Source organism: Aethalodelphis obliquidens, unplaced genomic scaffold (genome assembly GCF_003676395.1).
Source record: "Aethalodelphis obliquidens isolate GAN/ISIS:26980383/991018 unplaced genomic scaffold, ASM367639v1 scaffold100, whole genome shotgun sequence".
Classification (NCBI taxonomy): Eukaryota; Metazoa; Chordata; class Mammalia; order Artiodactyla; family Delphinidae; genus Aethalodelphis; species Aethalodelphis obliquidens.
Genome location: NW_020838044.1, coordinates 2,612,680 through 2,639,773, shown reverse-complemented (window position 1 = coordinate 2,639,773; position 27,094 = coordinate 2,612,680). Strand labels below are relative to the sequence as shown.

Below are 27,094 nucleotides of genomic sequence, written 5' to 3'. Positions count from 1 at the left end.
GTAAACACTGATCTTCACTTGTTGGTTTTGTGATAAACATTTTGTCAATTGCTATTTTTTTCCTAGGATTTAACATTAACTTCCTTTTTGTCAAATCCAATGTTTCCTTTTTCCCCTCAGTGTTCACCCTTCTTGATCTTTTGGGATCTTTTTGACTGCGTTCAAGAAACCTTCCTTCTTGAAATTCTTCCTGACCTTGTTTCTGTGACCTGTACTTTCAGTTCTATAGCATTTCAACCAATATTTATTGATCACCTCTGATGTGCCAGACACTGGGCTATCATCATTCATTTATGAACTCATTCATCAACATTCATTGAGTTCTTACTAGATATCGGGCACTGTGCCAGTGACTGAGATACAAATATGAGCAAGATAACAACCCCTGACCTGAGAAGCTGCACAGTCTAGGGAAGGCGACAACTAACACATCATGGCAGGACGAGGCTAGGATACAAGTACAGACTCAGGGGCTATGGTCCTCAGAGAAAGAATCAATTGCTTCTCTCTGGGAGGGAGGGATACGTTGCATAGCACAGTGCCTGGCACATGCTAAATCTTCAATAAATATATGTCAAAGGAACAAAAACCCTTCCAGGAAGAGAGACTAGCATGATTAGGGGATCTTCAGGGAGCCCTACTGGCTAAAGTAGTGGTTTTTAGCTCAGTGGGACAGAATATCAGATTCTCCAGGGGCATGGAAGGGGTGATGATGGGGATGTTTATCTGAAAGAGATACTTTTTCCTACTGTTACTATTTAATTTATAAATTTTATGCACATGCATATTTAAAAGCACATTATGTAAATTATTAATTTACAATTTCATTTTATATATTTTTATATTGAGAATACAATTATTATTTTCGTAATACAAATTACAGAAATTAAAGCTCAAACTATGAAAGCTGGTAGATAAATAGAGAATATAGAGGTTCTGCAGCAAAGCCATTGTCCTCTTGAGGGTAGTGGTGAGATGTTTAACAAAAGTGGGAGCAGACTATTGGGTTGTAAAGGACTGTATCCTGTAGACTAGGGTTTGTCAACCGGTGTCAGAATCAAAATCACCTGGGGAATCAATTCCCAGACTCCGACTGTATTAGTCAGTGTTCTCCAGAGAAACAGAACTAGTAGGATATAGATAAAGATAGATGATATAGGGCTTCCCTGGTGGCGCAGTGGTTGAGAGTCCGCCTGCCGATGCAGGGGACACGGGTTCGTGCCCCAGTCCGGGAGGATCCCACATGCCGCGGAGCGGCTGGGCCCGTGAGCCATGGCTGCTGAGCCTGCGCGTCCGGAGCCTGTGCTCCGCAACGGGAGAGGCCACAACAGTGAGAGGCCCGTGTACTGCAAAAAAAAAAAAAAAAAAGATAGATGATATAGATACAGATTAAGACACAGATATAGATACAGATAGATACAGCTATGTCCCAAGACCTGCAGTCGGCAAGCTGGAGACCCAGAAAAGCTGACAAAATAAATTCCAGTCAGAGTCCAAATGCCTGAGAACCAGGAAAGCCAATGGTGTAAGTTCCAGTCCAAAAGCCAACAGGCTCAAGACCCATGAAGAGAGAAGTTTTCAGTTTGAGTCCGAAGGCAGGAAAAGACCATAATCCCGGTTCAATCAGGCAGTAGGAGGAGTTGCCTTTTACACAACCGTTTTGTTTTATTTAGATCTTTCATATGATAAGGCCAGCCCACATTGGGGGGCAATCGGCTTTATTCAGTCTTCCAATTCAAATGTTAATCTCATCCAGAAACACCCTCACAGACACATCCCGAATACATTTGACCAAATGTCTGGGCACCCCATGGTCATTACAGTTGACCACCGTACCACTTTATAGTACATGCTGAAATTTGAGGACCTTTGCAGGCCATTTGGAACTGTGGAAGGTTTTCAAGAAGGGAAGCGATTTGATAAGATTACTTGGGAACCACTTAAGAAAGAACCCTGGCAGTTCCGTGGAAGGTGAGTGGTGGTAGGGTAGGGAAGGTGAGGCAGGATGCAGTGTCATGGAACAGATTAGAGGACGGGAGCTTATTATGCAGAACACAATGATGAGGTCCTACTCTCCCCTATGCTAATGACCCCTGTTCCGATTACTATTGCTGTGTAACAAATTACCCCAGTGCTTAGCAGCTAAAAACAATCATGGATCAGGAATTTGAGAAGGGCTCCATTGGGTGGTTCAAACTTCAGGTCTCCCATGTTGTTGCAGTCAGATGTTGGCTGGGGCTTTAGTCATTCCATCTGGGCTGGATATCCAAGATGAGTCATTCACTTGGTTGGCAGTGGACATTGGTCGTAATCTGCTACACACGGCCTCTCTGGCAGAGTAGTCTGAGGGTAGTCAGACTTCTTACGTGGCATCTGGCTTCCATTCCAAGACAACCAGGCAGAAACTGCATGGCCTTTTCTTATTTATTTATTTATTTATTTATTTATTTAATACAGCAGGTTCTTATTAGTTATCTATTTTACACATATTAGTGTATATATGTCAATCCCAATCTCCCAATTCATCCCACCACCACCACCCCCAACCCCACTTTCCCCCCTTGGTGTCCATACGTTTGTTCTCTACATCTGTGTCTCTATTTCTGCCTTGCAAACTGGTTCATCTTTACCAGTTTTCTAGATTCCACATATAAGCGTTAATCTACGATATTTGTTTTTCTCTTTCTGACTTATGTCACTCTGTATGACAGTCTCTAGGTCCACCCACATCTCTACAAATGACCCAGTTTCATTCCTTTTTATGGCTGAGTAATATTCCATTGTATATATGTACCACATCTTCTTTATCCATTCATCTGTCAATGGGCATTTAGGATACTTCCATGACCTGGCTATTGTAAACAGTGCTGCAATGGACATTGGGGTGCATGTGTCTTTTTGAATTACGGTTTTCTCTGGGTATATGCCCAGGTGTGGGATTGCTGGGTCATATGGTAATTTTATATTTAGTTTTTTTGCATGGCCTTTTCTGACCTAGGCCCAAAAGTCACACAGCAGAACTTCCATTGTGCTCTATTAATCAAAGCTTTCACAAGCCTGCCCAGGTTCAAGGGCAAGGAAATTAGACTCCACTTCTCAATGGGGCCAGTAGCCAGGTCACAATGTAGAAGAGCATGTGCAATGGGAGATATTGTCATGACCGTCTTTGAAAGATATAGACTGACATAGCTCCCAAATCAAGCTTTCCAATCCTGACCTCTTATCCACTCTCCTGTTTTAGATACACAATTGCCCACAAGATATCTCACTGGGAAGTCTCATTGTCACCTCAAACTCAAGTCTAAAACAGAATTTAGGACAACAGTCCTCCATCCTGTAATCTTATTATTTTGGTAATGTAATAACTTAAAAAAACAACATAGACTAACCCTTTTATCTCTGACCTTTCTTTCTCTGAAAAATAACCTGCTACCAAATCCTGTCTTTTCTTCCTTCTTCATATGGATTTCTTGGATTCTCTTCATTGCCTGCATTCCCTTTGGTCCAGCTGGCCCCGAGCTGGTCTTCTCACCTCCACCCTCTCCCTTGCTCTTACCCATTTTACATGCTCTAGCCTGGTTAGTCTTTACCAAAGCCCACATCCGACTTTCCTGCTCAACATTCTGGAGTGGTCCCTAATGGAAATCCATTTACCTAACTTTCTGATAGTGGGTTCCCTGGAAAGAGTTCAGCATGCAGGGTGTTTCTTAAGTAGTGACTTTGAGATTGACACCTGTGGAAGGAAAGGGAAAGAGCTAGGATTGGGAGGAAGGAAAAGTGGACCTGCAATCAGACCCAACGCCAGCCTCAGCTGACCCCATGGGGGGCTCTGGAGTTAGAAGGTCTCACTAATTTGTGGCCTTCAGAGTTGTCCCAAGATGAGCTGAGATGCCTGGGCCTTTGTATTTCTGCATTGTTTAGTCATCAGACCACTGTGGAAAGGATCGTGACCTTGGGGGTAAGGCAGCTCTCTGTAGTTGAGGAAAGCCCTGAAATGGCTGACAGCGGCAGGTGTCTGCTCACAGCATTCCCAGGAGCAGGGACAACAGAGTCCTCCACATTCTCCACATTCACTGGTACCCTTGTCTCTTCAATCACACCACCCAAGGCTCACCTTCTCCTTGGTGCTCCCAGGCTCACCTTCAAGTCCTTTCTTTTAACCTTCAGCAAACTCCATTCCATATCACTCTCTCCATTTTGGCTTACACTCTAATTATTTCCTGTACGTTATTTTGCCTCACTCCACCCAAGCTAAGTTATGCACTCTTTGGGGGAGGAATGGAGGCATGCCTTTTCCCCAGGACATCAGCACAGAGATAAGTCCCCACATACTTACAGCTGGACCTCAAGAGATGCTTGGCGATTGGTTAACCAGAGCCTCTGGTTACTGTAGAGATAGCTCAGAGAGTACCGTTTCCAATATCCATTACCAAAGCAGAATGAATGGTTTAGGAAACCACCACTTCCTTGTCCCTCTGGGGAAGAAGAAAGCTAAAACCCTTGCCAGCTGTGCAGAGCTTGCTGTGCTGGGTCTGGGGCGGGAGCAGGCGCTGGGCACAAGCCCAGTCTGACTTGAGCCACAGCCTGAGGTTACTCCCCGTCCCTTTGTTCCCCCCCCACAAAGCAGAGCCAGGGATCCTTTGGTCTCACAGGGTGCTGTGTACATTTAACTAGTTAGTGGCCATAAAGTGTTACCCAAATGCCAAGTGTAATTATGGTGAGCAATTATTTTTGCCTGGAGAGGCAGCATTCTAGCCATTGTCGAGGGAGGGAGATAAATGTTGGTGCATTCTCTGGAAGCCCATGGGAACAAGAGCTGTCTTCCTGCCCTCAGAGCATCAGAAACCCGGATATAGCTTTCTTACACCCAGGGCACACCTGGGCAGGAATCCCCCAGAGGAGCATCTTTCTGTTTGCAGAGTCATTACTGCTTTGGGCAGAGGGAAAGGCATCCCCAAAGTGCACAGCCAGAAGCCACCACTCAGGCACCTTTGTGTGTGCTTGGGCTCTGAAGGCCACTCACAGCAACCCCTCCTCCCTTGGACCCCAGAAAGGTTGTGGGCAAAATTCACTTGGGATTTTCCTACCACCCCACAGTGTCTGAAAATTAACAATAGCCTCCACAGTCATAACAATAAATTAAAAATAAAGCACTTTGGAGCTCCCTAAATGGAAGTTTTCACGTGGTTTTTATATTTAGAGTTTTGTTTCCTGCTCTGGGTAGATTTTATAAATAACCAGGGAATGCTGGAGAGAATTTCCATATTGACTTTCCTTCTTTTTTCACATAAGAAACTCCAAGCAAGTTTATATCTTGTGACCTTTCTCTCTGAAAGTCTATAGAATTAGATAATGTAAATAGAAAGGTAAATAGGAAAGGAAGAAGAGACAAAGGTATGGAGACAACTTAGGCAATGTGTTTATTTAAAAATAAATTCAATTCTGTCTTATGTCTTGAGATAAATGCAGATTCATCCCAATATCCTAACCTTGCTAGTAAGTCTTAGGCTAATACTAGTTCACACTGGTTGAACATTTGTCATGTATCCAGCAAGATTCTAAAGCGTTTCTTAGGTGTTATCTCATTTACTCCTCACATTAACCCTGTAAGTAGATGCTATTATTGATCTGTTTTATAGAGTGGAAACTGAGGCCAATAGAAATGAAGTAACTTATCCCATGTCAGTCTGACACCAAAGCCAGGGCTCCTAACAAGATCACTCTGCTACTGAAAGCTGGAGCACACCATAAATGTGTATGAATTGTCATTTTCTAAAGGAGAACCAGGGCACTATAATATAAGGTCCTGGGATCATGAAGATACTCTTATGCCAGCTCACTGGACACCAGAGAAGCAGTTTTCACCCTCTTTACCCACGCAGGGACTATGCAGTCTAAGAAGCCTTCTTGTGTCTAGAACTCTGAGCCTCTTCCAAGAGGTGGGAAGTAAGTATTGAATCTCTTTTCTCTGAGTGAAATTTGAGTCCATGTCCATTATTTATACTCACTCAGAAATAATCTTAGAAAAAGATGTTCTTGCATATGAAAAGCTTTCATTTACACACGTACAGACAAAAGTTTTCCTGCCATGTGCCCTTTCCCCCACCAGTCTAGGACACTGCCTATGCCCATCATGTACTCTCAGAGTATCCTGGACTTTTCCTTCAGAGCACTCATCATGGTGTGGGATTATATGCTGCCACAACTACCTGTCCAGTGTCTCTGCCTCACCAGACTGTAAACTCCATGGGGCAGTGGTTGAGTCTGTGTAGCCTCCCCAGGGCCTGGTGCAATGCCTGGCATGAAACAAGCACCCAGATACTGCTGGAGGAGCAAGGGATGCTATCCATGTCACCGTTTGGTTCTGAGAAAATGCTGCCACAAACTGAAAGAGAAACCTGCTTCTCTAAAACCTTTAAAGACCCAGTTCAATTTTCAGACAAAATAAAGAATTTTTCAATACACAATTTCAATTATTTCTGAAATGAGTGGCTTTCCCTTGTGCTGAGAATACTGGTTCTGGAGTCAAAGGATCTGGTTCTCATTCTCTGATCACTACTCACTGCATGATGATGGTCAAATATTTTAATCTCTCAGTGTGTCCATTTCCTCCTAGGTAAAGTGGGGCTAAACCAGTGTCAAAGCAATGATGTAAAAATTAAAAGAGTTAACAAGCAAGTGTTCAGAATTGGGCCCAGTGCATGGGAATCCATAAACGTTGGCTCTTATGATCAGTGTAGCTAGCAGCCTAGAGCTCATACAGCTCTACAGCAGGTTTGGATCATGCCTAAGAATTCACAGGATATGAAGCCAAATTGAGGCCAGGTGTAAAGGCATCTGGACTCAATATCCCTGCTGTCAAGACTCCCTAAGAGGCCAAAGGGAACCTCTCCCAACCCCAGCCTCCCAAGTGTCATTTATTTTATTGCAGTTGTCCTGTGGTCTCAGGAAGCGGGGAATTCCTGGTCTTCCCAGGCCTTTGGCGAGACTCCTGCCTGCTCTACTGCTCTACTGCCCGTTTGGGTTAGATGCCTCGGGAAGATCCTCTTAATTCAGAGAACTCGTGACTCCGTGGAAAGGTCAGTTCCCGCTGAAAGTCATTCACATCCTCCATCCTTCTCCCCACCCCACCCCCTGCCCATTCTCCCTGTGCCTCCACAGGATGCCCCCTGCTTTGACCCACCCTCCAGGCTTTGCCCCAGTCAGCTCAAATGGCCAGAGTTTCCAATTTAATAATAAACATGCACTGCTCTAAGCACTTTACAAAATGTTAACTTACAACCCACAGAAACCCAACAGGGTGGGTGCTAGTGTTACTGTCATTTTACAGATGATGAAACCGAGGGGAAGAGAGGTTGACTGACTTGCCCAAGGTCACTCAGCTGGAAAGTGCAGAGCCTGGGTTTGAACCAGCCTCTGGGCTCCCGACTACCACACTGCCTCTGAAGGAAGGTCTCCCCACCCTGCCCCCGGAGGATGATTCTCGAACTTTCTCCTCAGTATCACCCGTCAGGTAAAAGAGAGGCAAGGAGAGAAACAAAGATGTGAGCACAAACCCAGGCAAGTGTGGAGCGAAGGGCCAACTCTACAGCTGAACTGTATGGGTTAGAATACTGGACTTTTTCTTACTAACCCTGGTAAGTAAAATGGGAACAATAATAATAGTACACAACTTATGTGGTTGTTTTGAACATTAACACATATTAAGCACTTAGAACAGTGCCTGGCAAATAGTAAGTGCTCAGTACTTTTTTTCTTCCTTTTTTGATCTTTTCACATTCTCCAGAGGCAGAAGCCACAACAAACACTTTTGTGGGAAGAATGTTAGACTTGGAATCAGAAGATCAGATGTGAGTGCCAGCTATCATCCACTTACTGTGTGATCATGTACAAGATTTTTTCCTCTCTGAGTCCTCACTTTTATCATCCCTAAAATGGGTGTGAAAATAATTTCACTCAGCTGAGATAGCACGTAAAAGAGCTTTGTAAGTTGTAAAAGAGCTCTTTGTAAAAGAGCTTTGTAAATTCTGAATCTAAAACACTGTGAAATAGTGATTAAAGAATTATCCCACTTGTTATTTAGGGCTTCTCCTAGGAGTAAGCAGATAGGTGCCTTTCAGGAGGTCTTCAGACTAAAAGACTAGAATTCCACCATTGGAGAGTCACTGTCTGTGTCTCCCAGGCTTTTTGGTTTTCAAGACTCCCCCTTTTAAGGAAGCCTCAGGAAGTGAAGAGCCCAGCATGTTTGGGGCAAGAAAGGAGAAGTCTGAGGGATGTGACTGCCACCTTCAAGGAGCTGAAAGGTTGTCACAGAGTGGGCAGGTCAGACTTCTGAGTGACTCGCCCAAGAGGCAAGAACTGAGTCTCTGAGTGGAAGTAACAGGGGTCAGGTTGAGTGTCTAGAAGAAAGGAAGACAATTCTTTTGATTATAGCTCTCAGAAAATGGGGAAGGCTACTCTGATCGCGAGTGTGCTGTCATTGTAGGCATTCAAGCAGAGAACTGGGACCACTCAAAGGGGATGTGGTAGAGGAGATTGTAAGAGGTAGGAGGGGGGAAACCAGTTGACCTGAGCCTGGGACATTCTAGTTCTTCCGAGGAATGCAGCAGGCCAGTGAGGGAGGGAACAGGAGGGGCAGGCAGGAAGGGAGAAAAGGACAGCCAAGGGGGTAGTTAGCAGCTAGCAGGAGCCCAGGCTCAGCTACAGTGAGTTCACTGTTTTGTCAAGGGCAGTCCCTGTTTATTCGGCCAATTTGGACCCCAGAGCCTAGAACTGTGAACAATCCACTCACTCACTCAGTTAATTCAGCAAACATTTGCAGGCCTGAGAGTCAATGCACCGAGGCCCCAAGTGGGATCGCAGACATTTGAGAGCCTCCTGCACAGTGACCGACAGGGGGCAGGAGAGACACACAGATGTCAAACTGCGCAGCCCTCCCCCTGAGCTTCCCCGCTGGGGAAACTGGGTCACTCGGTCCAAGCGGCAAACATTCCGAGGGGGATGGGCACCTTGGGTCTCCCAGCAACGGCTGTGAGATCCCAGATGCCACCTGACAGGGCCGTAGGAGCCCTCAGCCCCCTGTACTAGCAGACATAACCCCCCGCTTGCAGAAGGATGGATGAGATTGGTAATCTGGGACGGCTGGGACTGGGGGAAGGCTAGAGGGAACTAGTCCCAGCAAAACATGTCATGCAACTGGACACATCCCAGGACGTGTATTAGAGAAGAAGGCCTGCCAGAGCAGGGCTGGGTGCGGCGGTTTGCTTCAGAGAGAACCTGTGACCTCACTAAGGAGTTTGAGGCTCTAGGGTCTGGTTGAAATCTCCATTGGGGTGGGGGAAGGGCTCACTGGCTGACCACGAGTCAGCGGATGCTAGAACTGGTCACTCAGTGGATAGGTGGCAGGTTTGGAGTCAGATTTGCTTTTGTGTCCTGGTTTTGCCACCTGTACCTTATAAGACCTTGTGTGAGTCATTTTCAGCCTTCAGTTTCCTTTTCTCCAGAATTTCTGGTGGTGCTGTTATAAAGATGAAGTGGGGGAATGACGGGAGCCAGAGGACTGCCCTCGTCACCTCTTCCAACCTGGTGGGCACATCTGGGCACAGCAGTGGAAGAGAGGCCTTTTGCACCTGGCAGTGAGGAGGGGATGCCCACTGTACTGTTACTCTGGGCACTGTGAACTCATCCTGCAGGGACACTGCCCTGGAAGGTGGGGAGAGGTCCTCCCCATACACCTCTCCATCCCACGGCACCCCGCTGCAGAGAGGTGCAAGGACCTGGGGAAAACAGGTCTCTCCACCCTCAAACCGTGGTCCCGTGAGGTCTTTGAGGGCTGAGAAATCAGGCAAGTGGAACACACATGGAATGAGAGGGGACCTGGAGGATGGAATGGGAAAGAAGCCACTCCCAAAACTCTAGTTCCTCCCATGGATCCTATAATGGTTAGAAGGGCCCCTTGGACCCGAAGTCAAAGACCCACGTATATATTCTTCCAGACTGTGTTTTATCCACTCATCCAAGCCCTTGAAGCCGGGAATGCGCTGCCCCCTCCTCTCCGGGAGAGGGATGGTGGGCACTGATGCTTCTGTATGAGGGCTCAGCACAGTACTCCATGCTTGTTGGCTGTTAATAAGTAAGGAATCTTGGAGAACTAATTTGAGCCCCCAGTTTTACTGACTAAAAACAAACAAACCAAAAACACATAAAAACTGAGGCTCAGAGAACAGTGGGACTAGAGAAAGGAAAGTTCCTGCCCTTTTCAGTTGCCTCTAGAATCTTCATGACTATTTGGAGAAAGTGACTGGACCCCTACAGTGAGCTGCCCAAACTGAGGAGCCTGGCCCCTGGGGCTCCAAGGAGCAGCCAGTGCATCTGAGGTTGAGGGTGATGGGGCAGCATAATGTGATAAAGCCAGCTGCCTGAGTTGGAACCCAGCACTAGCTGTGAGACTTTCGGCAAGATACTTCCTATCTGGGAGCCTCTGCTTCCTCATCCATCAAATGGAGACAATAATAGTTTTTTTCCTTATAGATACTATTCTTTCCAGTACCTCTTAGTCTGAAATTGGAAACAACAAACTAAATAGACTTCTTTTTCCCTGAAAAAGCCAAATAGCAGAGGACCCAAAAGGAAAGGGGTGGAGCCAGGCTTTGGACTCTTCTAGTCCAGGCACTGGGACCTTTGGGGAGGAAATAGCCCAGGGCTGGGGAACAGGGCTGTGGCCCAGCACACTTCTGCCCCTACATTGCAGTGTGACCCTATTCTGGTTGCCGTGCCTCTTCGGCCTGCTTTGAACAACAGAAGGGTTGAACTTGGTGGCCCCTAAGATCCGTGCAGCCCTGAGCCCCTGAGATTCCCAGCCGCACAGCTGGGCCCTCATCCTCTGGGATGCAGCCCAGGCCTCAAGCAGCCTCAGCAGCTAAAGAAGCAGTGCTTTGCTGGGCTCTGGCCCGCTGCCCAGAGGAGGTCACTCAGCCCCGGGGAAGCCCTTGGTTTGTTGGTTTGGATGCTGAGAAGGGCCAGGCAACAGGAACTTCAGCCTATTGGCCTCTGGTTCCAGCCAAAGCTTTTCAGGGATGGATGCAGAGCAACAGGACTGGCAGAAGCCGTGAAAAAAGCAGCCTGGAGCTCACATTCTGTGGCCTTGCTTTGAAATCCATAACCTCAGCCACATGGGAAGTGATGAAGGCCTGAAAGGAAACAATGGCCAGTGGGCCACAGGGGAAGTTTCCCGTTTGAAAAGGCCTGGGTAAGGGATGGATTCCATGTGCAGGGACAAGCATTAGTAGGTGGAGGCTCTGTAAAGGCCAACAAGCAGGGACCAAAGCAGGTACCCCAACACTGACTCAGTCAGTCAAGAAGCAGGGATTTAGTGTGTTCTCTGTGTGTGGCACTGGGTGGCAGCTGTGGGGATGTCATCAAAGGGGTCAGATGGGGCTGGCTTGGAGGACTTTATGATCCATGAATAATGTATGTGGTATAGACCACACACAAATGATGGGGGGGAAGGGGGTGGGGAGGGGAAGAACTCAATCCCAGGGGGCTCCAAGGACTCCCAGGTGGTGGCCCAGAGCTGGCTGCTCTCCTCTATCGGGCAGGTGGTAGGTCGGTTTTCCTCCCTTGGGCAGTGAGTCATCCGAATACCCCCTCGCTCATTTCAACAACTACAAACACCAAATCGCCCTGACTCTGTGAATTGTGCCCCATGCGTTGACTGACTGGCTCTAGTGACTGCTCTCTGGAGTCACTGGAGGCTGGGTGAGTATGATCATCCTTGTCTGCAGACAAGCAAACTGAGGACCAGTCAGAAGTACCTCACCCAGGCTATCCAGCTTGAGGCCTGGAACTGGGATTTGAATCCATGTCCGACTATCTTCGAATCCTGTATTCATTCCAATAAGATGCCGACTCCCACTGTCTTCCCATTGCCTTGTAGCAAGGATAGACAACACCCCCAGGGCAGATTTTGTCAGAAATGTAGATATTTCCAAGGAAAATCAGCTGCTTTGCTTGCCTCTCCCCACTGTAAGCAGGAAGACGGCTCAGTGTTTGTAGGGCCACCAGGAGAATGCCTAGTGGCCTTCTCCTTCCACAGATACTTCAGCTTGGGACCCAATGTCCTCCACGGTCCCCCGGGATCTTGATGCCTCCACTTCCACTCAGCAACTCCAGGAGTTCTTGGTGACTCATGCAAAAGAAAAAGCAAGGTCCTTGCAGAGCCAGGCAGAGCCCCCTGGAGTCCTCGTGAAGGTCTCTCCAATGACCTTGAGCAAATTTCAGAACCCTCTGAGCCTGGGCCCCCTCATCTGTTAAGACAGTGACAACCAACCATGCCAAACAAAATGTACAGCTTGGTTCTGAGAACTGAATGAGTTAACCTGTGTGAAGCCACCTGACTCTAAGAAGGTATTCAATAAATACTATTCGTCATGAGATAGAATTGGGGGATTTTGTGGCAAAAAGAAAGACTATGGGAATTATAATCATTGAACACCTAAAACATTCCAGTTACTATGCTCAATCCTTTACTTGAACAATTAAGCCTCCCAACACTCCTACAAGGCAGGTAAGTATCTCCTCACTTTGCAGGTAAAGAAACTGAGGCTCCAAGACGTTAGGTTATTTACCCAAGATCAAAATCAAGAATTTGACCCAGAACCCAGGAGTTTAACATCTAAGATGCTCTGCAACAATTCCCACTTTCCTGCCATGACTGGAGGATCCTTCCCTGAAATACGCGCTCTCATCTATCTTTAGATTTTTGTTTAGATAAGCAAGACCTTTCTGAAGGGGCTTCACATCCCTCATGACAATAGTTACCCCTTCTCCTACACGCTCGGGACACTGTGGTTATTTTTATCCACTGCACTTTCCAAATATTACATATATTTACACATCTGTCTCTGGCACTAAGTGGATCCTCTTGGAGGGCATGGACAAAATCTTATTTTATTTCTTTGTTTCCTCTCCAAGCAACCATTACCCATAGCACTGTGCACGCCCAGCTTTTGCTAAATGTTTGTTGACTTGAGGTGTGTGTTAGGCAGAGTTGACCAGAGAGCGCGACAGACCTTAGTCCGAATCCCTATTCCCACTGACTGCGTGACTAGGCAAGTGACTCAGTCCCGCTGGGCCTCCCTCAGTCTCCTCACCTCTAAAACAGGATAATAGCACCTACCATCATGAGGTGTTGTGAGGATGAAATGAAAAAATGCAGGTGTTGCATTTACATAGTGCCTGGGCACATGTTACACAGTCAGTAAATGTGTGTGATAACACCTGAGGGGTAGAGACTGGACAAGGTGGATGCTAGTGACAAGGAAAGAAAGAAGTAGCCCTGGGAAACATGCAGAAATAGGGATGCTGCTGAAGACCAAACTTGCTTCCTTTTTAGAGCATGGTGGAATAGAGAGAGAGAAACAGGTTGGAGATAATTTAGGGAAAGTTCAGTAAAATGTAGAAGGGCCAACAAAATGTGTTTAAGACTGCCGTGACAAGAGGGGAAAAGGAATTGGTTAGAAGTGAGAGAAGCCTGAAGCAGTGTCCCAGAGACTGTCCAGGATGAAAGAAGGGGCCTGGAGAAGAGAGAGATATGCCTATTCTACCAAAATAAGGAAAACGCTGGAGGGGATTGGGCGGGGGGGACATGCAGCTGGGAGAACATTACAAACTAAGGTGGCTGTGGAAGGAGCAGCTTCTGTTGGATCCAAAAGGAGGATCTGAAAGCCAAAAGGAATGAATAATCCAGGCATTGGGCTCAAGGAGGGAGGCAGCTGTCCATTTATGGCTTGATGAACACTTGACTAAGCCCTTTCAGTTAGTTTAAGAAACTCCTTCTAATGCAGTTTGGACTGAGATGTCTTTAGCTGGAGCACACGCCTCGCCAAAGATCCCACCCAGGAGGGAGCAGAGAGCAGTGGAAGCGGGGGGACCCCAGACCCATGGCACAGTCTGTGGAGACTGCGGCCCGCTCTCAGCCCTGGGGTGGGGCAGCCGAAATTTGCCAGGTGGTACGAGGAAGGCCTTCTATTGGCAGTGCGCTGGGCCTCTTTGTCAAATCAAACAGGGTCCTTCTCTGAGCTTCAAACCTAATCTCTGCAATTTAAATCAAAATTTGCGGACACAGAGGCTTCTACCTGCAGGAGGTGGGGGGAGGGAGAAGGTTAGGGGCCTCTTTCCGTAGTTTAGAGACAGGGGGCTGCTCTGAACTGAAGTCCTTGCTCCCTCCTCTGACCATCACTCAGCTCTTTTCTCTAGAGTGAGAGAGGAAGGAGCTTGCCAAGTGGCAGGAGCCAAGTCATTAAGCAGCCTGCAGGGGCAGAAATGGTCTTTCTGGCCTCAGGACTGGAGCGAGATTGTCCAAAGCAATTTATAGGCTCACTTGAAAGGTGACATGGACAGGGAAGTGGCTCGGGAAGAAAAATTCCTTCATTCACAGAGCGTGGAGGCAGACCTGCCCTGCCTGTTAACCAGAAATAGTACTGGGAGCTGGGAGCCTGGAGGAACACCTCCAGCCAGATGTGAAGAGACCCTGTGGACAGATGTGTGCATGTGTGAATGCCCCTCTCGCTCTAATGCAGGCCCAGGTTGCGGGGGGCTGGTGGGTGGTGGTGGTTATGCTCTACTCAGTTATTCAAGGACCCAGGTGGCCCTGGCTTTACCATGTTCAACACAAGGCTGCCCTGTGTCCCAACATCCAGCTGATGGGGAGAGAACACAGAGATCATACCTAGGTCATGGTACCTGAAGTGGCACGCACCACCTCACATGCCATTGGCCAGAACTCATTCCCAAGGATGTGCTAAACTGCAAGGGAGGATGGAAAGTGAAGCTTAGCTGTATGCCCAGGAAGGAGGTGAAATGGATTTGGTGATCCGTCAGCAATCTTTGCCACATGCCCCCAGTAACCCAGGAAATTTGGTGATAGAGGGTTGGACAGAGGTGCCTGAGAAATAAACAGATTGCTGAGACCTGTAGGGCTTGGGACAATATCCCACCTTGGGGTAGCCTTAATAGGTGACCCATCCTTAGCCTTAGGAGCAGGGCGCCCTGTGGGGAAGACATTTGGAGGGGGGTCAGGTAAGATCCAACTTGGAGTGCTAGAAGAACTGTGGCAGCTCTTGGCCTGGGGCAGAGGTGCTCTGGAGGCCTCTGGGGAATGCTCTGAGGAGAGGACGAGGGCCTGGTCACTGAGGGCGAGGTCTGGGTTCCCATGAGGCAGGTACAGGGAGCCTTAGGTCCAGCCCAGGTCACCAGGGTAGAAGAGAAGGCAGGGGTCAGGGACACACACTCCACACTGCAGTACTTGTGTGTAATTCTCCTGTGCCCCATCTTCATGGAAGAAGAGCCGGGGGGGCCAGGGCCTAGCTGGACGAGGCCACCTAGGGGTGAGCAGACAAGAGATGTATCACTGCTCAGGACGCTGGGGTGAGGATGGGAAAGCAGGGCGCCTGGCATCTGAGGAGGAGGGTCCCAGAGTAAGGAGAAAGGGCTCTACAGGAGAACAGGGACACGGAGCCAAAGAACCCTCTTCCGTACAGGGTATAAGGTGTGGCTTTTCATTTTTATGCTGACGTTGTTACTTCTGGGTGTCCCGAGCTATCCAACAGAACTTTCTGCCATGATGGAAGTGTTCTCTATCTGGCTGTCTCACATAGTAACCACTAGCTGCATGTGGTTACAGAGCACTTGAAGTGTGGCTAGCATGACAGAGGAACTACATTTTGAATCGTATTCAATTTTAATTAATTTAAATGAAAATAGACACAGGCGGCTAGCAGCTACTGAGTTGGACAGCACAGGCATAGTTTCAGCCCAAGGGAAGTAGGGTGTGGGCTGTCATTACTTTGTCTGAGTCTCCTCATGCTCTGCCTGTCACTGCTCCTGGGCCCTCGGCTCTGTCCCAGCTTTGGCTTAAGCTGAGCCCTGGGTGGACAGAGGGTCTATGTCTACCCTCAGGTTTGGGCAGATTAGAGCCTCTGAAATCTTCATTTGCTTTCATCCCTGTGGGTCTGGGAAGAGAGGTCAGTCAGAGTGCTGGGCAGCTGGGAAGCATTACTGAATCTTTGTGGTCCTAGTGCTGGAGATGGAGAAGGGGCTTGGACCCTGACTTCTCTGTCCTCGGTTTCAAGGTGTTGGGCTTCAGTCCCGGCTCCTTCGTTGATAGGAGGGTCAGAGACATTGAGGCCCGACTGATGCATCCGCAAGAGGCTCAGGGGCGGCTCACAGCTCACGGATGGGAAATGTAATTGCATCTGCCACTCATCTGCTCCGTGCCCAGACTGTCTAATTGGTAAATGCTTTGATGCCCACTATTCACCCGCCACCCCCGCGCACTCCTCCAACCATCCCCCCAACTGCATTTTGAATCATCAGCACTTTGTTCCTTTCTAGCACATCCCCTCCCCTGGTTCCCAGACCAGCTGAACTAGCTCTGCTTCCAAGCCTATTGTCACTGTCTGCCATCCTGTCATCACTTCAAACATTATCAATAGACATGACTGTCTGTCTGTGTCCCAGAGGGACCCCCAGGTCCAGGGCTGCCTTGCCAGTGCTCTGGGCAACACCCGAGTCCCCGGAGTCTGCTCTACAGTCTAGACCATCCCCCGCCCTCCTCTTGGCTCAGGTGCAAAGCTAGAGGGGCGGGACCTCCACCGATTCCTGTCCCTCCCCTTAGCAGCTCTTTCTCTTCTCTTCTTTCTCTTTATTCTCCTCCCTCTGGAGGAGCCGGCTTTCAACCTCTCTACAGGATACAAGGTGGGCTGGTCCCCAAAACAGTATTTGAAGTTGGTGAGAGGGAGATAATGGGAGAGAGGTGGAGCGCCGTGTGGCTGCAGGGCCCTGGAATCCAGGTGGGTCTGGTCTGCTTCCTGCCCCCTTACACAGGGTCATCTTTGAATCAATACCAAATTTTCTTCCAACCTTGAAGGCTGCCCCAGTCTCCACAGGCCTGAACTGAAGTTATCCTCAAGTCCTGGTTCAAGCCCTACCTGAGTCCCTGACTCTGGCCTCACTAGGCCTCCCAGGCCTTCTTAGAATGGGCACCAGAAAGCTCTTTCTAAAGGGCAAACGTAAGGTATCCTGCTCTGTGTAACATCTTCCAATGGACCCTCAATGACTCCCCAGTAAGGGCTGGACTCCTTAACAGGACTTAGGTGTGTCACAACGTCTTCCTCTTCTCCAGCCCCATACTCTCACGAGGCCAGGCTTCATTTTCCCCTCTAGCTCACATGTGATGTGTGATGGTCCTGTGAAAGGCCTGTTCCTCTGGGTATAGCCAAGATTATTCACAGTTCACCGTGGGCTAGCTCTAAGCCCACTCAGTTCTCTTCTGCTCAGGAAATGCCCTCGCTCTCCATCACCATTCAGATCTGCTCAGGCACGCCACCTCTGTAACGTATTCCTCGTCTCCTAACGCTAGACAGGCGGCAGTAGTCCTCGGTTCCGTCAAAAGCACCCGCATGAGGTTGTGTAGTTTTAATTTCCTTATCTCTCCTACACCTACCCCTAGCACCCAGCACCCAGGTGGGCTCCTTCATATCAGCTAGCAGCATGGAATGAAGCCCACCCTGGCCATCAGCCTGGAGGCTTTCTCCCTGCCTGAAGCCGGATTGCAGGTCCTGGCTCAGAATGGACAGAGAGGATGAACGCAGGACCTATGGTTGATATCATTCATCAAGTGCCCTTCAAGCACTGACTGGTACTGAAAGCTGTTGTTTTCCAGGTGTGGCCTCGATCCCAGCCTTCTCCTTTCTGAAGGATGGAGACCCAGGTGGGGCCAGTGTAGTTTCTTTCACAGAGCAGATGCTCCATAAACATTTATTGGATGATTAACTCCCAGTGTTCAGCTCTCAGGATGATGCTGAGCTCAGATTAAGTTCTGTTGTTGTCGTTCTCTTCTTTGTTTTCTGGTCCACAGGGAAGTGCAAACGATAGTCTTGGGGAGGACCAATGTAAGCCACTTCTTCCCACCCACTGTCCCCTTTACGGTTCTAGAGTCAGAGATTTCTGAGCTGGGCCCAGCAAGCTCTCCCCCGTCTCTGGACTGCTCTCTTGGGACCAGCTTCCCACAGCCTCCCCCGTCCCCAGGAGGAGCCAAGACATCTTATTCATGGATGCTCCTTCTGTGCAGGGCTTTGGTGGTGGCTGCTCTTCCACCACTCTGCCACTCGCTCCGCCGGGGCCCTGCCAAGTTTCCTCCTCCACACCTGATGGCATACCTGGCCGGGTTCTCAGCCTCACTTGGGATTGCTTTCTTTGGTTCCAAGCTGGGTTGCCTTTCCTCTTCTTCTCTGAAAGAGCACCATGGTGCCCGGACCTTTACCAGTTTGCCACCCAATTCCTTTTCTCTCCTGACCTCGTCCCCGTGTGCATCTCTTAGAGCATGGCCAGGGCCCTTCTTACTTGGTCTTTACTTATTTATTTTTCCGGAAGATTTTTCTAAATTTGTTTTTTAATTGAGGTCATATTGGTTTATAACATTATGTAAGTTTCATACGTACAACCTTGTATTTCTACTTCTGTATACACTTCAGTGTATCCCCACCAAATATTCAGTTTCCATTCGTCACATGCAGTTGATCCCCTTTAGCCGTTTTGCCCTCCCTGCTGTCCCTTACCATCCAATCACCACTATGCTGTTCCCTGTATCTACCTGTTTGGTTTGATTTGGTTTGTTCATTTATTTTGTTTCTTTGTTTGCTTGTCTGTTTTTATTCCACATATGAGTGAACTCGTATATGGTATTTGTCTTGCTACATGTGACCCACTTCACCTAGCACCAATACCCCCAACATCCATTCATGCCGCTGCAAAGGGCACGACCCCATCCTCTTTATGACTGAGTAGTACTCCATTGTGTGTGTGTGTGTGTGTGTGTGTGTGTGCGCGCGCGTGTGTGTAGATATAGATATGATATAGATACACACCACATCTTCTTAATCCATTCATTGGAATATTTTTTCACTTACTCGGTCTTTAGCACCAGACTGCACTCATCCTCCTTGAGCCTCAGTGGTGTGTGTCACCTCCCTCTATCACGCTGTGGATTCCTTGAGAGTGGGCTCTGGGACTACGTACAGCTCTGCAGCCTCCCATGCTCTCCACGTTCTCCCTCGGGACCTTGCCCATGGTAAGCCTTAATGCCTTTTTATTGATTACTCAGAGATGGAGGCTCGTGAAGGGGTTTTTGAAACTTGGGATCTCTTCCATTAAGACAATGGTACTTGGGATCTCTTCCACGAGGACAACGTTTCCCAAGGTGGGTTGTAGGATATCAATAGGCGTTATAGGATAAAGAGACCCATGATCAACTAAAACATTTCGTAGAGCCCTTAATGTGTTCATGTACATTGTGATTTTCCAAGTTAAAAGGTGTGGGGGTCTAAGAGCCCCATGGATTAGGATCCCCATGGACACAGGACCCTAAGACCGGTACTCAGGATGGTAGGAGACATCTACTATATCAGGTAAAGGATAGAAGGCAACTGGTTAGGGCAAAGACCAGGGTAAGGTCAGCAAGTAAAGCCAGCCTCACAAAGATGCACTCTGGATCACAGGGCCTGCACAGCTAACGCCAGATGGGACTCCCAGTAGGTGAAGGGAGCTCTCAGAGTCTTATCTCCCCCCAGCACCAGGGGGTGGTACACTGTCATCAATAGCTGAACCAATAAACTTTCACTCAAACTACCATACACCTGGACCCAACAGCCAGATTACAGACAGAGAGTTTCGAATTAAGCTGAAGATCTAGGAATTTTCTGCCAGGACTTATAAGCAAAATAGATGGCTTTCTATGAGGCTGGACTGGCCACAGCCAAACAAATTTGGCCAAGAAACCCTTTTTTTTTTCTTGAAACCCCTCACGGGATTGATGTGTCTGGGAACACACCTCGGTAAATGTGCCTTAGAGGCACTAATCTCTCTTCGCATCAGGGAGGAAAATCCATAGCACCACCACTGGTGTTCTGTGGACCTTCTGTTTATAAAGCACCTCTGGGTACTTATCCTGTCATAGGAATCTCCCAGCCTTCCCCTGGATGGTAGGACTAATGTGGCCATTGTCCCCATGGTACAGGTGACAGAAGGCAGGGAGGGCCCTGGGTTGGAGAGTCCTGAGTCATGCATTTGAAAGTCTGCTCTGCTAGTTACTATTTGTGGACTATCTATCTCTGAAATGGGAACATCTGTCTCACAAGGTTACTGACAGGATGAAATGAAAATATGTGTTAGGTTACTGTGTAAAACCCCCTACCCCAATATGTGTTTATTGGACCCATGCTGTGTGGCTCTCCATAAAGAAGAGATACCACTCACTGGGTACCATACACAGTTCTTGGCACTTTCTGTATGCTTTTTTTCTCTCTCTCTCTTTTTTTCTCTCTCTCTTTTCTTCTTTTTCTCTTTTTTCTCTTTTTTTTCTCTTTCTCTGTATGCTATTTAATGTAATCCTCCCAATACCCTTGTGGTGAGGGTTGGTTATTATAATCCCCACTTTCTAGACGAGGAAACTGAGGTTCAGACATTTGAGATTTTCCCAAGTTTACATACCTAAAGTAACAGTCAGAAAACTTGAAATCAGAGCCAAACCCAAAGCCCATGTTCCATGCTCTTGAATGTTGAGTTAAGATGCTAGTTCTAAAAAATAAAAATAAAAAAAACAAGGCCTACCTCACATGCAAAAACAAACAAACAAAAACAGATGAAAAGGATACTCATTCTAGGCTATGCTGAATAGGGTTCCATGTCATAAACATCAACAGTATTCATGTTAACCTTTAAAATTAAAAGCAGTAAGTTGGTGTTAAAAGAAGTGTGCCCAAAGCTTAGTTCCACAAGCAGCAAGTCTTTCTTGTCTGTCTTCCATTTTCCTGCTCTGGGAAACAGGGGAAATTGCCACTATTTCCCAAGGCTGTTGCAAGAAGTAAATTGACCTAGAATATGCAAAGCAGCTACAACAGTGTCTGGCTCTTGGCAGACACTCAATAAGTGTAGCTGAATGAGATTCTTTGTAGCTTATAATCCAGCAATAACACATAGGAACATGCCTGCAGATAACAGTGATTTTTAACACTGAATATAAGAGCGGTGAAGACATCAGTGCTCATTTCTATTACTGTGTTTTAACAATCAGGCGGTGAGACATGAGGGCAGGGCAGGAGCCGGCAGAATAACCTAGGGGTTAAGAGTACCACACAACCTGATCAAATCCACTTACCAGTTTGGGGCCCTTGGGAAAGTTCCTCGGCCTCTCCGTGACTGTTTCCTCATCTGTAAAATGGCAGGATAGTTGTGAGGATTAAAGGAGTGAATATATGCAAAGCACTTAGAACACTGACTGGCACAGGGTAAATGCTATGTAAGCATCCACCACCTCCAGCTACCAGCTGTCTCTCCCTCCTCTGAACCCTTGTAACTCTTATGAACGCCAAAGACAGGCTGGGATGACTTTCATGCTTTGGCATTTTTTGGCGTATACACGTTTTATCGCTCCTACTAGATTTAAGCAATTTGAGGGCAGGATGCTGTTGGATTCGGCCCACGCAGAGCTCATACAAAAGCAAATGCTCCACAGCTGATTGTGGAATCAGTGAAGAAACCAATGAATTAGAACACAGCCTTGGGGTCCAGTTCTGAAGGGTAGAGGGCATGTGCTTCCCCCTCCCATGCAACTCCATGGCCGGGCCCTTTCACTACGCTGATGTCCCTCTGCTTCTCTCCTCTAGTCCTGGCTACAGAGATCCCAAGAAGTGCACCGTGCTCTGAAGAGGCAGACTGAGGCTGTAGGGGCCCGGCCGCCCCTCCCCACAATGCTTTGGCCGGTCAGCCAGCACCCGAGACCGCAGACCAGCCTGACAGGCCGGCAGAGTAAGTGCTCAAAAGCATGTGGGAGTGTGACGTAAGAAAGTGTTCCCCCCACTACTGTCTGAAAGCCCACCCTTGCTCTCCAGGCATCCTCTGCGACAGCTCAAAGACGATTAGCATAGGAAGTCATTAGCTACGAGGCTTTCTGCAGCTCAGAGTAGGAAAAGTGATCAAGGGCCCAAGGGACTGAGATGGGGAGGAGGAAAGGAGGCAAATTCTGGAGCCTGGGCAACAGAGGATTGCTCTCTCTCCTCTCCAGGGTCCTGGTAGTTAGGGTCTGGCTCACAGGGTATCAGAGAGGAAGGAGCTCCAGAGGTCCTCAGTATCCAACCCTCCTAGTGAAATGACCAGAGGGGGCAGACCACACTGCTCACATCTGTCCCAGGCTCATTCCTCACCCCTGTCTTCCCATCCTCTTCCCAACCCCCTCCACTGATGTTCAACACATGTGCCATTCTTCCGGGAGGCCACCTGGCACAGCTGCCCAAACTTGGGCTTTGGGAACAATCAGACCTGATTTCAGATGAGGACTCTCTCAATTATTGTCCATGTGATGCTGGTCAAGTTCCCTAACCTCTCTGGGCTTCAACTTCCAATATTACTAACGTTACTATGCCAACAACACTAATTTCACAATATTGTTGAAATTGACGAGGGCTAATTACATTGTCTCCAATGGTGCCTAGTACATAGTAAGTGTTCAGCAAATTATTATTGGGGGGATACAGTTCCAGGTCTAGTCATACCGTACAATCCCTTTCCCTCTGTTTTCAGCCAGCTGAAAGCCAGCCAGAGTCACGACAAGGCATCAGGAGATCTGGGGTGGGCAGGACAGTCCTTCCTGTTCTCTGGGTGACCTGTCAGGGAGAGTTACAGGCTGAGTGCTGAACCGAACCTCGTGTCTGTATGTGTGTTGTAGGCAAGCGCATTTGCTAACCAGACCAAGCCATCCTCCTGCCCTGAACCCTCTAGATGAGCTGTTTGTCTCCCCTCCCCCTCAATCCCTACTTGCTTTTCTCCAGTAAAGACCTTGGGGTCTGAGTAGACAGATAGGTTGGATGCTTGATTGGGGAAAGAAACATTGCAAGAGTGACATCAGTAACAAACAAGAACAATAGCAAATTTTTGAGGGCAGACTGTTTGGTAAGTTGTATGCCCATTACTTCATTATCACAACCCTTAGAGAAAGGTACTCTTATTATTCCCATTTTATAGATAAAGAAGCAGGCTCAGACAGATCCAAAAACTTGTCCAGGGTCACACGGTTAACAAGTAGGGACATCGGATTTGAATTAGTCTGACTCCAGGGTCCATCTACCATGAACCCAATACCTTACCAGATGCCTTAAATAATTTCTAATCCTCACAACAACCTTATGAGCTGGATATTGCTTTTTTTTTACTACTAAGAAAACAAAGTTAGAGAGGATAAATGACTTGCCCAAGGTCATACAGCTGGGAGCCGTGAAGCCAGCGTCCAAATCTGAAGCCTATATATTTTCTCCATTCCACTCTACCCTAGAGCCTCTGATTCGGCAGAGCTTGGAAGGGGGACTCTGAAGAGAAGGGAAACTGACCCTGATAAACACCTAGTATATTGTTGATGTTTTTACACAAGCACCTCATTTAATCCTCACAACCACTCCATTAAGAGGGTATAATTAGCTCCAAGGAGAAAATCAAGCTCAGAGAGTGCAGTGACTTTCCCAAGATCATACAGCTACAAGCAGTAAAATGAGGAATCATCTTCACTACTGGCTCCAGAGGACTTGCTGTTTCTACTGGAGTGTACCATCTACAACGCCCCCTCTGCAGGCTTTGTGACTGCACTTTGTTCCCAACCCAAGGCTCCCTCTGTGCTTCAGGAGACTCACCTCTATGGATGGCATCACAGGGCTCCTTGCCCTCTGCCTTCCGCTTTGGGTTAGATGAACAGGAAGCTTCGGGAGGAGATCAGAAGCCATCCAAGAAAGATCAGGGTATTTGCTCCGCTTGCTCTCTCCCTCCCTTGCTTTGAAGCTACAGCTCCCCCTCCTCGTATGGCTCCAGCTCTCCCTGGGTCCCCAAGAACACTATTTCAGGCCAGGGGGTGGGAAGAGCTTCCTGCTGTTGCTCGTCTCCAGCTGCCTCAACATTCCTTGTTGAGTCCCTTAATGCTGTCACACCCCTGCAGATGGTCCCTTCATCCCTTACTTTCATCATCCCAGTTAAGTGTCTTTCTGTTTCCTGCTGGGGCCTGACCAAGTCTCCTAATGTCCATCTGAGGCTGCTCCTCTTGGTCTACTTGGAAGGAAGGCCAATGGCTTCTTTGCGGGTCAGATAGGTCCAGGGCTTTCCCAGACGAATTAGTGATGGGCAGGACAGTGGACAGGCCCTGGAGGCAGGCTCCTGATACTGTCCTTGCCTCTGTCCATCTGGAACTGCAGCTTGGGGCAGCTCAGCCTTTCCACTTCCTCATCGTTAGTATGTGGGCTTCAACTAGATGTTCTCTCTTAACTGGAAGGTAAAGGACTTGCCGATCCTGCACAGCAAGGCAATGATGTGAGGACGAGAACTCCTGGCTTTTACATCAGTTACTGGTTCTCTGCTTTACTCTGCAGTGTTTCCCTTCACAGCTCAATAACTATTTCACCAGTGGTCACTCAAAATAATCACCCCCTCCATGCCATACCAGACAGCTTAGGTCCTGAAAACAGTCACAGCTCTTTGACTTATTCTGCCACTTTGCCTTCCCAGGTCCCTAGCCTCTGGCTTTCCTCACATGGGAGAGCTGGTTAAAAGTCAACATTCCCAGAACTGAATGGGGAAAAGCTGGGGAGAAGGGAAGAAGCCTGATCTCTCCCCAGCGGTGTGTGTACCAAGAGAAGATGAATGTGATGCTCTGGGAGTTCAGCTATCTCCCGGGAGAGAAATGCATCTGTTGATTACATTTCTGTTCTGAAAAACATGGTCCTTGGAATAGTGCTTAGCTGATCCTGGCACTGGGCTGTGAAAGCTAAATTGTCTCTGCCCCCAACTCATCCCTCCCACATGGTGGATTTGGAGAAAGAGCTGGATTTGGAGAGGTTGAGGAGGAAGGGGGGCCCAGGACATGGCAGGGGCTGGAGGTAGAGCATGTGAAGACATGGTGGTGTGGGGTTATGCCCCTGGCACTCCTGTGGGGCAAATAGAAGGGCCCGCGCGGGACCGCGCAGGGGCTTAAGAGGTGTGCACAAAGGCAGAGCCCTCTCGGCCCGGGCACCGTCCATGGAAGGCAATGTCGATTCAGCATTGCCCCTCTGCTTCCCACTCAGAACAAACCTTCTTTCCTGTTTACACATTAGGGGGTCATGTCTGGAGGAGGTGGAGAGGAGAGCCCCCTGCAGCTCCTCTAGGAAGCTCCTGGGAGGGAGTGATAGGGAACAGACAAGACCAGGGCCAGAGAGCATGGGAGGAGAGAGGATCCATCCATGTTGAGGCCCGGGGGAGGAGGGCTGCACTGCAGACAGCTGGCAGTGCCAGAAGCTGGGGGCAGAGGGCACATGGCAGGAGACAGGAGGAGGAGCTACACTTCACGTCTAAGAGGAGGAGGTACTGGTCCTCTGTTTCCCTTTGGGCTTTTGTTGTTTACCTGAGTGATTCCTGGCCCCGGGGCAACACAGAGCATTTCTCTGACATGCACTAGAGATGTGACTTAATTGCCTTCAGATTCTGCTTGGGGTTTTTCCCTCTGAATTTCACCAAATGGTCCAGGTTTACCCTGACTGCCATTTTAGTGTGTTTTATTTTCTCTACCACCTAATGTCCCAGAGGTCCCCAGAAGCTGCACACCTTTCTGTAAGCCCCAGGGTGAGCCTCCCTCTGAAAGTCTGGACCAGGCCCGGGAAGATCTGCTCATGGGCTGTGATTTGGGCACCTTGCCCCCTCCCCTGCCCACATGCCCTCCTTCCTAGAGCACACAGACTCTCAGGCAGTGTCTGAGATGCCATAATATGGAAAGAGCAAATTCCTTGGAAGAAAATGTAGGCTTCTCTTTGGGCCTTGGATTTAAAATGCAGACTCGAGGTAGGGTAAACTGCCTTGCGGTTTAGGGTGAATTTACCAGTTAGCTTTTATCCTCTAAGAGAGACTGATCTGACAGTACCTGGTATCACCTGGAACTGCTCCACCTCTGAACCCTTGACTTCAAACATGCCACTCTCTGGGTACAAATCTTCTGTCCTTTCAGCTTTTCCCTAAACCCCTCATTCTTCCTCAAGACCTTCAGCTCTCAACCCCTCTGTCAGCTCCTCCTGACCTCACCCCTTCTCTGACTAGGTCTCCGCTCCTTGATTGACCATTTGACCCAGCCTCTTCTATTCTTTTTTTTTTTGAATTTTATTTTATTTATTTTTTTATACAGCAGGTTCTTATTAGTTATCCATTTCATACATATTAGTGTATACATGTCAATCCCAATCTCCCAGTTCATCCCACCACCACCACCACTACTTCCCCCCCCCCTTGGTGTCCATACGTTTGTTCTCTACATCTGTGTCTCTATATCTGCCTTGCAAACTGGTTCATCTGTACCATTTTTCTAGGTTCCATATATATGCGTTAATATACGATATTTGCTTTTCTCTTTCTTACTTCACTCTGTATGACAGTCTCTAGATCCATCCACGTCTCTACAAATGACTCAATTTCGTTCCTTTTTATGGCTGAGTAATATTCCATTGTATATATGTACCACATCTTCTTTATCCATTCGTCTCTCGATGGGCATTTAGGTTGCTTCCGTGACCTGGCTATTGTAAATAGTGCTACAATGAACATTGCGGTGCATGTGTCTTTTTGAATTATGGTTTTCTCTGGGTATAAGCCCAGTAATGGGATTGCTGGGTCATATGGTAATTCTATTTTTAGTTTTTTAAGGAAGCTCCATACTGTTCTCCATAGCAACTGTATCAATTTTCATTCCCAACAACAGTACAAGAGGGTTCCCTTTTCTCCACACTCTCTCCAGCATTTGTTGTTTGTAGATCTTCTGATGATGCCCATTCTAACTGGTGTGAGGTGATACCCCATTGTAGTTTTGATTTGCATTTCTCTAATAATAAGTGATGTTGAGCAGCTTTCCATGTGCTTCTTGGCCATCTGTATGTCTTCTTTGGAGAAATGTCTGTTTAGGTCTTCTGCCCATTTTTGGATTGGGATTTTTTTTAATAATGAGCTGCATGAGCTGTTTATATATTTTGGAGATTAATCCTTT

The 27,094-nt window shown here is 47.9% G+C and overlaps 1 long non-coding RNA gene across 2 annotated transcripts; it reads left to right on the top strand.

The window, feature by feature from the left end:
* The first annotated feature begins 11,529 nt into the window (after nucleotides 1–11,529).
* LOC113614587 (uncharacterized) lies at nucleotides 11,530–26,252 on the top strand. Of its 2 annotated transcripts, XR_003430682.1 has the most exons (4): nucleotides 11,530–17,659; nucleotides 17,918–19,129; nucleotides 21,735–21,864; nucleotides 24,598–26,252. It is a non-coding gene; the product is annotated as an uncharacterized LOC113614587 (long non-coding RNA). The 2 variants fall into 2 exon arrangements; XR_003430681.1 differs by having other exon boundaries at nucleotides 11,545–19,129.
* Nucleotides 26,253–27,094: the final 842 nt, after the last annotated feature.